The following is an 8,649-nucleotide window of genomic DNA, read 5'->3' as shown; positions in this document are numbered from 1 at the left end:
ACAATTCCACAAGCATTCCAAACAGGGTGCTTTTCCTTTCAAATCTGGCATGTTTATTTAAACAGTAATCTCTAGGTTTGTGGTCCTGGGGTTCTGTCTGGAGAATAGAATGAAAAGAGGGTCAACAACACTGATGGCCAGATCATCAGCAGGGTTTTATCCAATCCTTAGAAGTGGGATGAATAATCAGGAATTCAAGCAGCCAGCCTAGGCTGCTTAGCAAGACCCTGTCTCAAAAACAAACAAACAAACAAACAAACCACCACTAACAAACCTCCTCCTAAGATCAGGACTGCAGCTCAATACAAAGCACTTGCTTAGCACATGTGAGATCCTGGGTCTACTCCCTAGCACCGTACAAATACAGGAATAAACTGGTCATAGCCAAGGCAGGTGGATCTTTGTGAGTTTGAGGCCAGCCTGATATGTATAGTGAGTTCCAGGACAATGAAGGCTACATCGTGAGACTCCATCTCAAACAAATAAGCAACAGTAATAATACACAAATAAATAAATAAACAAATAACAACCCAGAAGACGTTTCTACTATTTGACCCACTATAAAAATCTATGAAGTGATGCTTCAGGAAGTCTTTTTTTTTTTTTCTTGGTCCAAGACTTGGGAGAGGCTCCAGGGCAGTTACAAAGCAGCCTAGTGGCTTTAGAGGTTCATTCGGGTGGAGGTCCTGAGGCTGCTGGTGCAGCAGAGGAGGGAGCCCCTTGGAAGGCACAGAGGCCTCCTAGTCGTGCTTGAGAGTGAGGCGCTCAAAGAGATACTCGCCCAGAGATCCCTGGGGCACGCCAGTCTGCGCTGGCTGTGGCCCTGCCAGCCGACGGAGGTTGGTCAGGTGGTTGCCCATCTTCTTGATGAGCTTCACCTTCTTATCCAGGAAGTGGCTTTCCAGGAAGTCACAGAGATGTGGGTCTGCGCGGGCAGAACCCAGGGCATGCAGATCCAAGAGGGCCTGGTTCAGGTTCTTCTCCAGGGCCAAGGCAGCTCCCATGGCCTCCAGAGTTTTACCCCACTCATCTTGAGATGGCTTCTGCACATCCTGGAAGAGTGCACGGCCCCCACGTTCGTTCTGCAACTTGAGGAGATGCTCGGCCAGTTCGCGGAAGAAGTGGCCTTCGCCCTCCAAAGCCATGTCATTCCGATCGAAAAAGAAGCCCAGAGAGAGGTAGGGTAGGAGGCCCGCAGGTGCAAGTTGACCAGGCGGTTCACGGCAGCTTCCAATTCGGTGGAATAATTCTGACGGATCTGAGAAGTCATGGCTTGTCCGGAGTACGGGGCAGACCGCGAAGACGGTGTTGGCTGGTCCTAGGAGCCGGAGACAGCAAGGAGATGGTCCGGGAGGCTGCGACTGGAGAGACTTGTAGGGCAGCTGGAAGCTAAGATGGAAGCCCCCGGGTCTGTTCCGTTCAAACACTGTTGAAGCAAGACACAAACCCACGGGACCTCAAAGACGCTGCTCAGGAAGTATATTTTAAATGACTCACATGCATTTTTATTTTGAATGGATATATGGGCTAACATTCTACTTTATATAAGAATTCAATAATATTGGTAACAGCAAGATTTGTAACATCGGTGTTTAAATAGTAAGCAGGATTGTTTGGAATTTCTCCAGGGAAAAGCGGAGTTCAATCTTCTTCCTCTTTGTCTTGTTTGAGATGGGGCCTTACTCTGCCAGGCTAGCCTGGAACTCACTATGTAGATCAGGCTGTCCCTGAACCTGCAGCCATCCTCCCAGCTCTGCTTCCTGAGTGAAGGAACTCTAGGTGTGGGCCACTATGCCTGGCTCCGTTCTCGTTTTCAAGGAGTATTCAGTTAAGCAGTGTGTGTGGCTAGGCATTGTGGCTGGTGCCTTTAATCCCAGCACCCAGGAGGCAGGGGCAGGCAGATCACAGTTTGAGGGCAGCCTGGATCTACATTCAGAGTTCCAGCACAGCCAGGGCTACACAGAGAAACTCAGTGTCAGAAATAATAAATAAGTAAATAAATAGATAAATAAATATGTCACAATTCATTTCCCAGTTCAGTTTTTTTTTTCTGTTCAAATATGTTTTGATGACTCACAAAGTACAATAAAATGAGTGAAAGTTAATCCAGCCACTGCGTGCAACAAGTATTCTCCTTTATTAGAAGAGATATGGGGGGAGTCATCCTCATTATCAAAGAAGAAGAACACACACCCTCAAGCATGTGTGCACATGAACACATACACACTCAAGCACATGCGCATATGCCCCTACACATACACTAACCCTTCCCTGGCACTGGTTTTCTCTGACAGTTCATGAGAATACACATGTACCCAAAGATCTCATTCCCAAGTGAAGCCCAAAGCCAGATGTGGCTGGACAGACCTGTAGTTCCAGCCCTCAGGAAGTGAGATGGGGCTGAGTCAGGGGAATTCCCATGAGTTTGAGTTCAGTCAGAGCTATAGAGTGAACTTTTGCTTCAGAGAAAGTCTGAGGCTAGACCAGTCTACATAGCAAGTTTTAAAGCAGTCTGGCTAAATAGGGAGACCCTGTCTCAACAACCAAGAAATAAATCAAATAAATAAAAAGAAAAATATATGTACACATATGTGTATGAAAATGACCTATGCCACCCAGTGTAATAATATTTAAAAATAATAAAGTATTGGCTCACATAATCATTAAACTCAGAGAAACAGCTTCAGGCATAGCTGGATCCAGGTGTTCAAATGACGTCAGAATCCCTGGACTCTGTTTTCTTTAGCTGTCCTTGTGTTCTCCAACAGGCCATGCCAAATTTTGTTACCAGAGCTAAAACCCTAGGCCAAACCAGGGTTTGATCTTCTGTCTTCAATGACAGGCACAGCCTTTGTCCCCCTTCTCCTCACTCCCAATTTCATCTTCAAACAGTACTTTCGTTTATTATTTTTAAACATGTAATTATTTGGGTGGGGGATCAAGTATGGAGGGCAGAGGACAATTTTAGGGAGTACTCTCCTTCTACTGTGTGCTGAAGATTCCAGGGGTCAAACACAGGTCGTCATCAGACTTGGCTACAAGCCCCTTTAGCTGTTGAGTCATCTTGACACCCTCACAAAGAGATCTAACAAAGTGGATCAGATTTTATGACAACACTGCTCCAAACATACATACATACGTACGTGTGTGTGTGTGTGTGTGTGTGTGTGTGTTTAAAGACAGGATCTCGAGTATCCTAAACTGGCTTAGAAAACAGTTCAAAACAGATGGATGGTTTTGAATTTCTGATCCGCCCAAGTGTTGGGATTACAGAGCTTGCTTTTCCTTTGTTTGCATTTCTTTTGCTGTTCGGTTTTTTGTTTTTTGTTTTTTTTTTTTTAACGACCAGTTCACTATTAATCGTGAACTCACTTAGTGTAGCCTAGGCTGGCTTTGAACTGAAGAGATCTCTGGGCCTCTACCCGATTCTCAGCTCAAAACACTCAAATTGCTTCTCATTGTAAAACCCAAAGCCCTCCACAGCACAGCTTCTCCTGCCTCCTTCTACTGCCCCTCAACTGTTTTTCCTCCCGTGTGAGGGGGCTGTCCCTCCATGACTGGTGGCTAACTCCTCCCCTTCACTCAGCTTCTCTGGACATTATCTGTGAGAGACCATCTTCAGAGTTCTCTTGCCACACAAGTCCAGGGCTGGCTTCCATTGGTCTACCGTGGCGCACCAGGGAGCAGCCAATCACTGTTGCCGAGGGGCTGACACATTCTGACTCATTTGTTTGCCCTGGAGCTGATGGGAGTGTGGGTTGAGTGGAGAAAGACAATCCCCTTGAGAAAGATGGAGATTCTGTTACCAGAAGGGTGAGGTAATGCTGCTCGACAGGAATAACAGACGAGCATCTTCAGTGTTTGCCCAGCAGCCGACAGACAGGAAGTGCTAAAAAAAAAAAAAAAAAAAAAAAAAAGCAGAAATAAATCAGCGCGCATTGTCTGTGGGAGCCCCCGGGGACCTTCCTTCACCGTCGTTTATTCATCTAACAAATTTTTATTGATATCGCTCATTTACGGGTTTTATCCAAAGGGATCTGCTGCTCTCTTGAATTAAAACATAATAAAGAGGTGTGTGTGATCCCGGAACTCAAGGGATAGAAGGAGCAGGAGTTCAAAGCCAGGCTTAGCTGGAGGAAACCCTGTCTCTAAACCAATAGATAGGTAGGGAGGTAGATGGATGGATAAGAGGTTGGGAAAAAAATCCCCATGTACTAGTGAATGCCTTTAATCCTATCACTTGGGGACAGAGGCAGGCAGATCTGATCTCTGTGAATTCAAGACCAGCCTGCCCTACATATAGTAAATTCCAGCCAGGGCTACACAGTGAGATTCCCCCACCCCCCGCCCCCCCACCCCCAAATAAAGATCAGGAGTTGAGACTTTCTGAATGGTTCCTTAACATTCGTTCAACAGAATTTATTAGCTATTACTAGCTGTGGCGAAGAGCAACTGTGAACACCCCAGGCAGTCTCTCCCCTCCTGGGGCTCTAGAAGGACTGACAGCCAAAGCCAAAGCTGGGTGCACATGGAAGTCTCCTGAAACTCACCGTTTTTGGGGGGTGAGGTGGGGGTATGGCTGGGAGCCGTTTCAGAGTGGTTTTCTGTTCATTTGTCTGCTAGTTTTTTGTTTTAGCATTCGAGGTCGCATGCCTGTATTAATCATCTGTCATGCCGGGGCTGGAGAGACGGCTCAATTGGTAAAGTGCCCGCCACACAAGCATGAGCTCAATCCTCCCATCCACATATAAACCTGGCATCATGGGCATCCATAACTCCACAACTGGAGAAGCTGAGACAGGAAGATCCCAGGAGCTCATTGGCTGGTCAGGCTAGCCCAGAGGATGAGCTCTGGGTTCTACAGGAGCTGTCTCAAGAAATATGGTGGGGCTGGGCAGGGTGACACACGCCTTTAACTGCAGCACTCAGGAGGCAGAGGCACAGAAGTCAAGGCCAGCCTGATCTACGAAGTGAGATCAGGACAGCCACGGCTACGCAGAGAAACCCTGTCTCAAAAAAAAAAAAAAAAAAAAAAAACAACAACAACAAAGACACAGAGAAATAAGGTGGGGTAGCAGAACTGTTCAGTGGATAATCCTGCAGTAATGACTTGATTGCATTTCCGGGATGTGTGAACCTCCACATGTGTGCTCTGGCACAGGTCCCATCCCTAAACACAAATAAATAAGTGTAATTTTAAAAAGAAAAGAAAAGGCAAGGCAGGGAGCAAGGAAGACACCAGACATTGACCCCTGGCCTTCATATGCACACGCGTCCATACCCAGGTGAACATGTATTCCCTGCACACACACAGACAGACAGACAGAGGGAGAGAAAGCCAATACCATCAAGAGTTAACTGCACCCAGGAGAACTGCTGAAAGAAGATTGGCAATGCCAACTGCTCACAAGGGTATTGGCAAGGGTGTTGGCAAAAGGAACAGTCAGGCACTGCTGGTGAGCCTGGGAAAGCGTATAATCACGTCAGGACAGCTGTTTGGCAGCTTCTGACAAAACCACACACAATTACCCCATGACCCAGCCTTTCTGCTTTTATGCAAGAGAAATAAAAAGCAATTTAAAAAAAAAATAAAAGATTTCGTTTTACTATTTTTAAATACGCATCTATCTTGTCTGTGGGTTTGTGCACATGCTGGTGTGAATGGAGACCGGAGGTGTTGGATACCCAGGAGCTGCAATTACAGGGAGTTGTGAACCGCTTGAGGTTTGGTGCTGGGAACCAAACTTGAGTCTTCTGCAAGATCATCTCTCCAGGCCTATTTAAGATAAACCACAAACAAAACAAAACTCTCTGTGTGTCTCCGTGTGAGAAAATGCCACATGGTTCCCTTGAAGGACACAGAACGAGTGTTGTATCTCTCAGAACTGGAGTTACAGATGCTGGCTCTGGAAGGGCACCAACACTTACTTAACCCTGGAGCCATTTCTCCAGCTTTCCCATCCCAACCTCCCCTCTTCTACCTTTTTACCTTTGAGTAATCCTTCTATGTAGACCAGACTGCTCTTAAACTGGAAATCTTGCTTTGGCTTCAGGAATGCTGGGTTCCAGGCATACACTACCATGCCAAAACATCAGCATTTCCATTTATATTAAGATACCACTGAAAGTGAGGCTGTGGCGGTGAACACCTTTAACCCCAGCACTCTGCCCACAGGAGGTGAGCCAGAGGTCAGTTCATCCTTGTGAGTTTGAGGCCAGCCTGGTCTACATACATATTGAGTTCTAGGACAGCCAGAACTACACAGAGAAACCATGTTTTGAAAAAACAACAGGGGCTGGAGTGATGGCTCAGTGGTTAAGAGCACTGACTGCTATTTCCTAGGTCCTGAGTGCAATTCCCAGCAACCATATGGTGGTTCACAACTATCTGTAATGGGATCTGATGCCCTCTTCTGGTGTGTCTGAAGACAGCTACAGTGTACTCATACATGAAAGAAATAAATCTTAAAAAGAAAAAAGAAACAACAACAACAAAAAACCCAAGCTTGCTAGGTGTGGTGATTCACATTTTTAATCCCAGCTTTATGAGTTTGAGGCCACTTTGAACTACATACACAGTGAGTTCCAGGACGGCTAGGGTTATGTAGAGAGACTCTGTCTCAAGAAAATGTAAAATTCAAATCAAATCAAAACAACTTACCCTATGGTGAAGGATATTGGAGGAGTCGCTGGGGAGGGACCTCAAAGTTTCACCTTATTTATGTGATGGATATTTATGTGTGTGAACAACATACATGGAGTGCCCCGGAAGGCCAGAAGAGCGCATCAGATCCCCTGGAACTGGAGCTAAAGACAGTTACATGAGCCATCATGTTTACAGCTGAGAGTCACACTCCAGTCCCCTTGAAGAACAGCCAGTGCTCTTATCCATTGAACCATATCTCCAGCCCCAAGTCGTTTACTTATTTACCTTAATTTTGGGGTATTTTTCTGTATTTTTATAAAGGCATGAATTAGGAAGTTTCACTTGTAAAAAATTTATAGAACTCATGATATACATGGGTCCTGAGATTCCACTGCAAATACAAACAGGCGTGTGCAATGTATTGACTAAACTTTAAAAACAGGAGTAGGGTCTGGAGACATGTCTGAAGAATTAAGAAAGAACACGTACTGCTCTTGCAGAAGATCAGGGTTTGGTTCTCAGCACCCACATAGTAGCTCTCAAGTGTCTGTAACTTGTTTTAGAGGATCTAACACCTCTTCTGTCTTCCTACCCAACCTTGATAAGTGAAGAAAAATGGGGCTAGGGTGTACCTCAGTGATGGGAGTCCTTACCTACTCGTAAGTTGCTGGGTATGAGCCGCAACACCTCAGACATTAGAAATAAAAATAAGAAAAACAAAGCTACAAAGTGCACTCTGAGAGGGAAAACTCACACAATCCTGTTCTGCCCCTGTAACATGAGTACTGGGAACCGAACGAGGCTCCTTTGCCAGAGCAGCAAGTGCGTTTAATCGCAGAGCCTTTTTTTCCAGTCCAATTATGGCTCGATTGTTAAAACAGTAATTGGAAAAATCCGGTAAGGGATTATTTCAGAAGCGAACCTTAGGGTAACTGAATCAAGGGTTTGGATGTGTTTGAGAAATCAAGGACAGGGGGCGAGACAAAGACAGGACTTAAATTGTGAGGTGAGAGAAGATGTGTGATGAGAGACATGTTCGTTCTTTCCGTGGAGACCTCGCGAAGGCGGGAGCCGGCAGCCAGCACTTTGGGTACCGGGACAGGGTTCTCTGCCCCCACCAGCAGCTGGAAGCAGGTGGCCCAGGCCAGGGGTCACAAGGCGATCAGTTTCCGTGCTGCATTATCTGGACTCCACAGGTAGGAGGGCTGGGTCAAAGAATGTAGGGAACAAAGGAAGGGCTGGCTTAGCGCCCGCAGTTCCGAGAACCGGCGAGAACTGGACTTCAAACGGACTAAACAGAGAGAATTCCACTTTTCCCTGCGAAGGCGCGGCTTCCATCCGGAACAAAGAAGAACCAGGGTGGGACCTAGGCGGGGCCGAGCCGGGGAGGAGCAGGAGCTGCACAGAGGGCGGGGCCATGAGAGGCTGCCATGGGCGGGACCAAAAGAGGCGGAGCCTAGTAAACTCGCGAGTGCATTGGACATCAGGGGCAGGGGCCCGACTGAAGGCGTGGCGATACGCACACGGGGCGGGGCCTGGCCATGGGCGGAGCCAATATAGATGAGGCAGGTTTGGTCTCAGGGGAAGTATACATGGCAGTTGCTTCAAAATGGGTTTTGGTTAAAGTTTCATTGCTATGAAGATTCACCATGACCACCACAACTCTTATAAAAGAAAACATTTAATTGGGGCTGTTTCAGAGGTTGAGTCCAGTATTGTCATGGTGGGAAGCATCGCAGTGTGCAGGTAGACAAGATGCTGGAGGAGCCAAGTTTTCATTTTCATTAGCAGGCAGCAGGAAACTTCGTGCCACTCTGGCCTACACTGAACATATATGATGGTCTCCACGGTGACACTCATCCTCTAACAAAGCCACACCTCCTAACAATGCCACTCCCTGTGGCTGAGTACTCAAACATCAATCTGGAAGGTCATTCCTATTTAAACCACCTATTTAAAGGTCACAGCAAAGACAGAACCTTAGCTTGGCACTCTAAGAATAC

At 46.6% G+C, this 8,649-nt stretch overlaps 1 pseudogene across 1 annotated transcript; it reads right to left on the bottom strand.

Annotated features, from left to right (window-relative positions):
* Positions 1 to 678: 678 nt before the first annotated feature.
* On the bottom strand, positions 679 to 1,270 carry LOC308424129 (ferritin light chain 1-like; annotated as a pseudogene). Its single transcript has one exon. The product of its transcript is annotated as a ferritin light chain 1-like (transcript).
* Between the last annotated feature and the right edge of the window lie 7,379 nt (positions 1,271 to 8,649).

Source organism: Micromys minutus (genome assembly GCF_963924665.1).
Source record: "Micromys minutus genome assembly, chromosome: 9".
Classification (NCBI taxonomy): Eukaryota; Metazoa; Chordata; class Mammalia; order Rodentia; family Muridae; genus Micromys; species Micromys minutus.
Note: the sequence above shows the minus strand (reverse complement) of the source record. Positions and strands in the feature narration are given on the sequence as shown.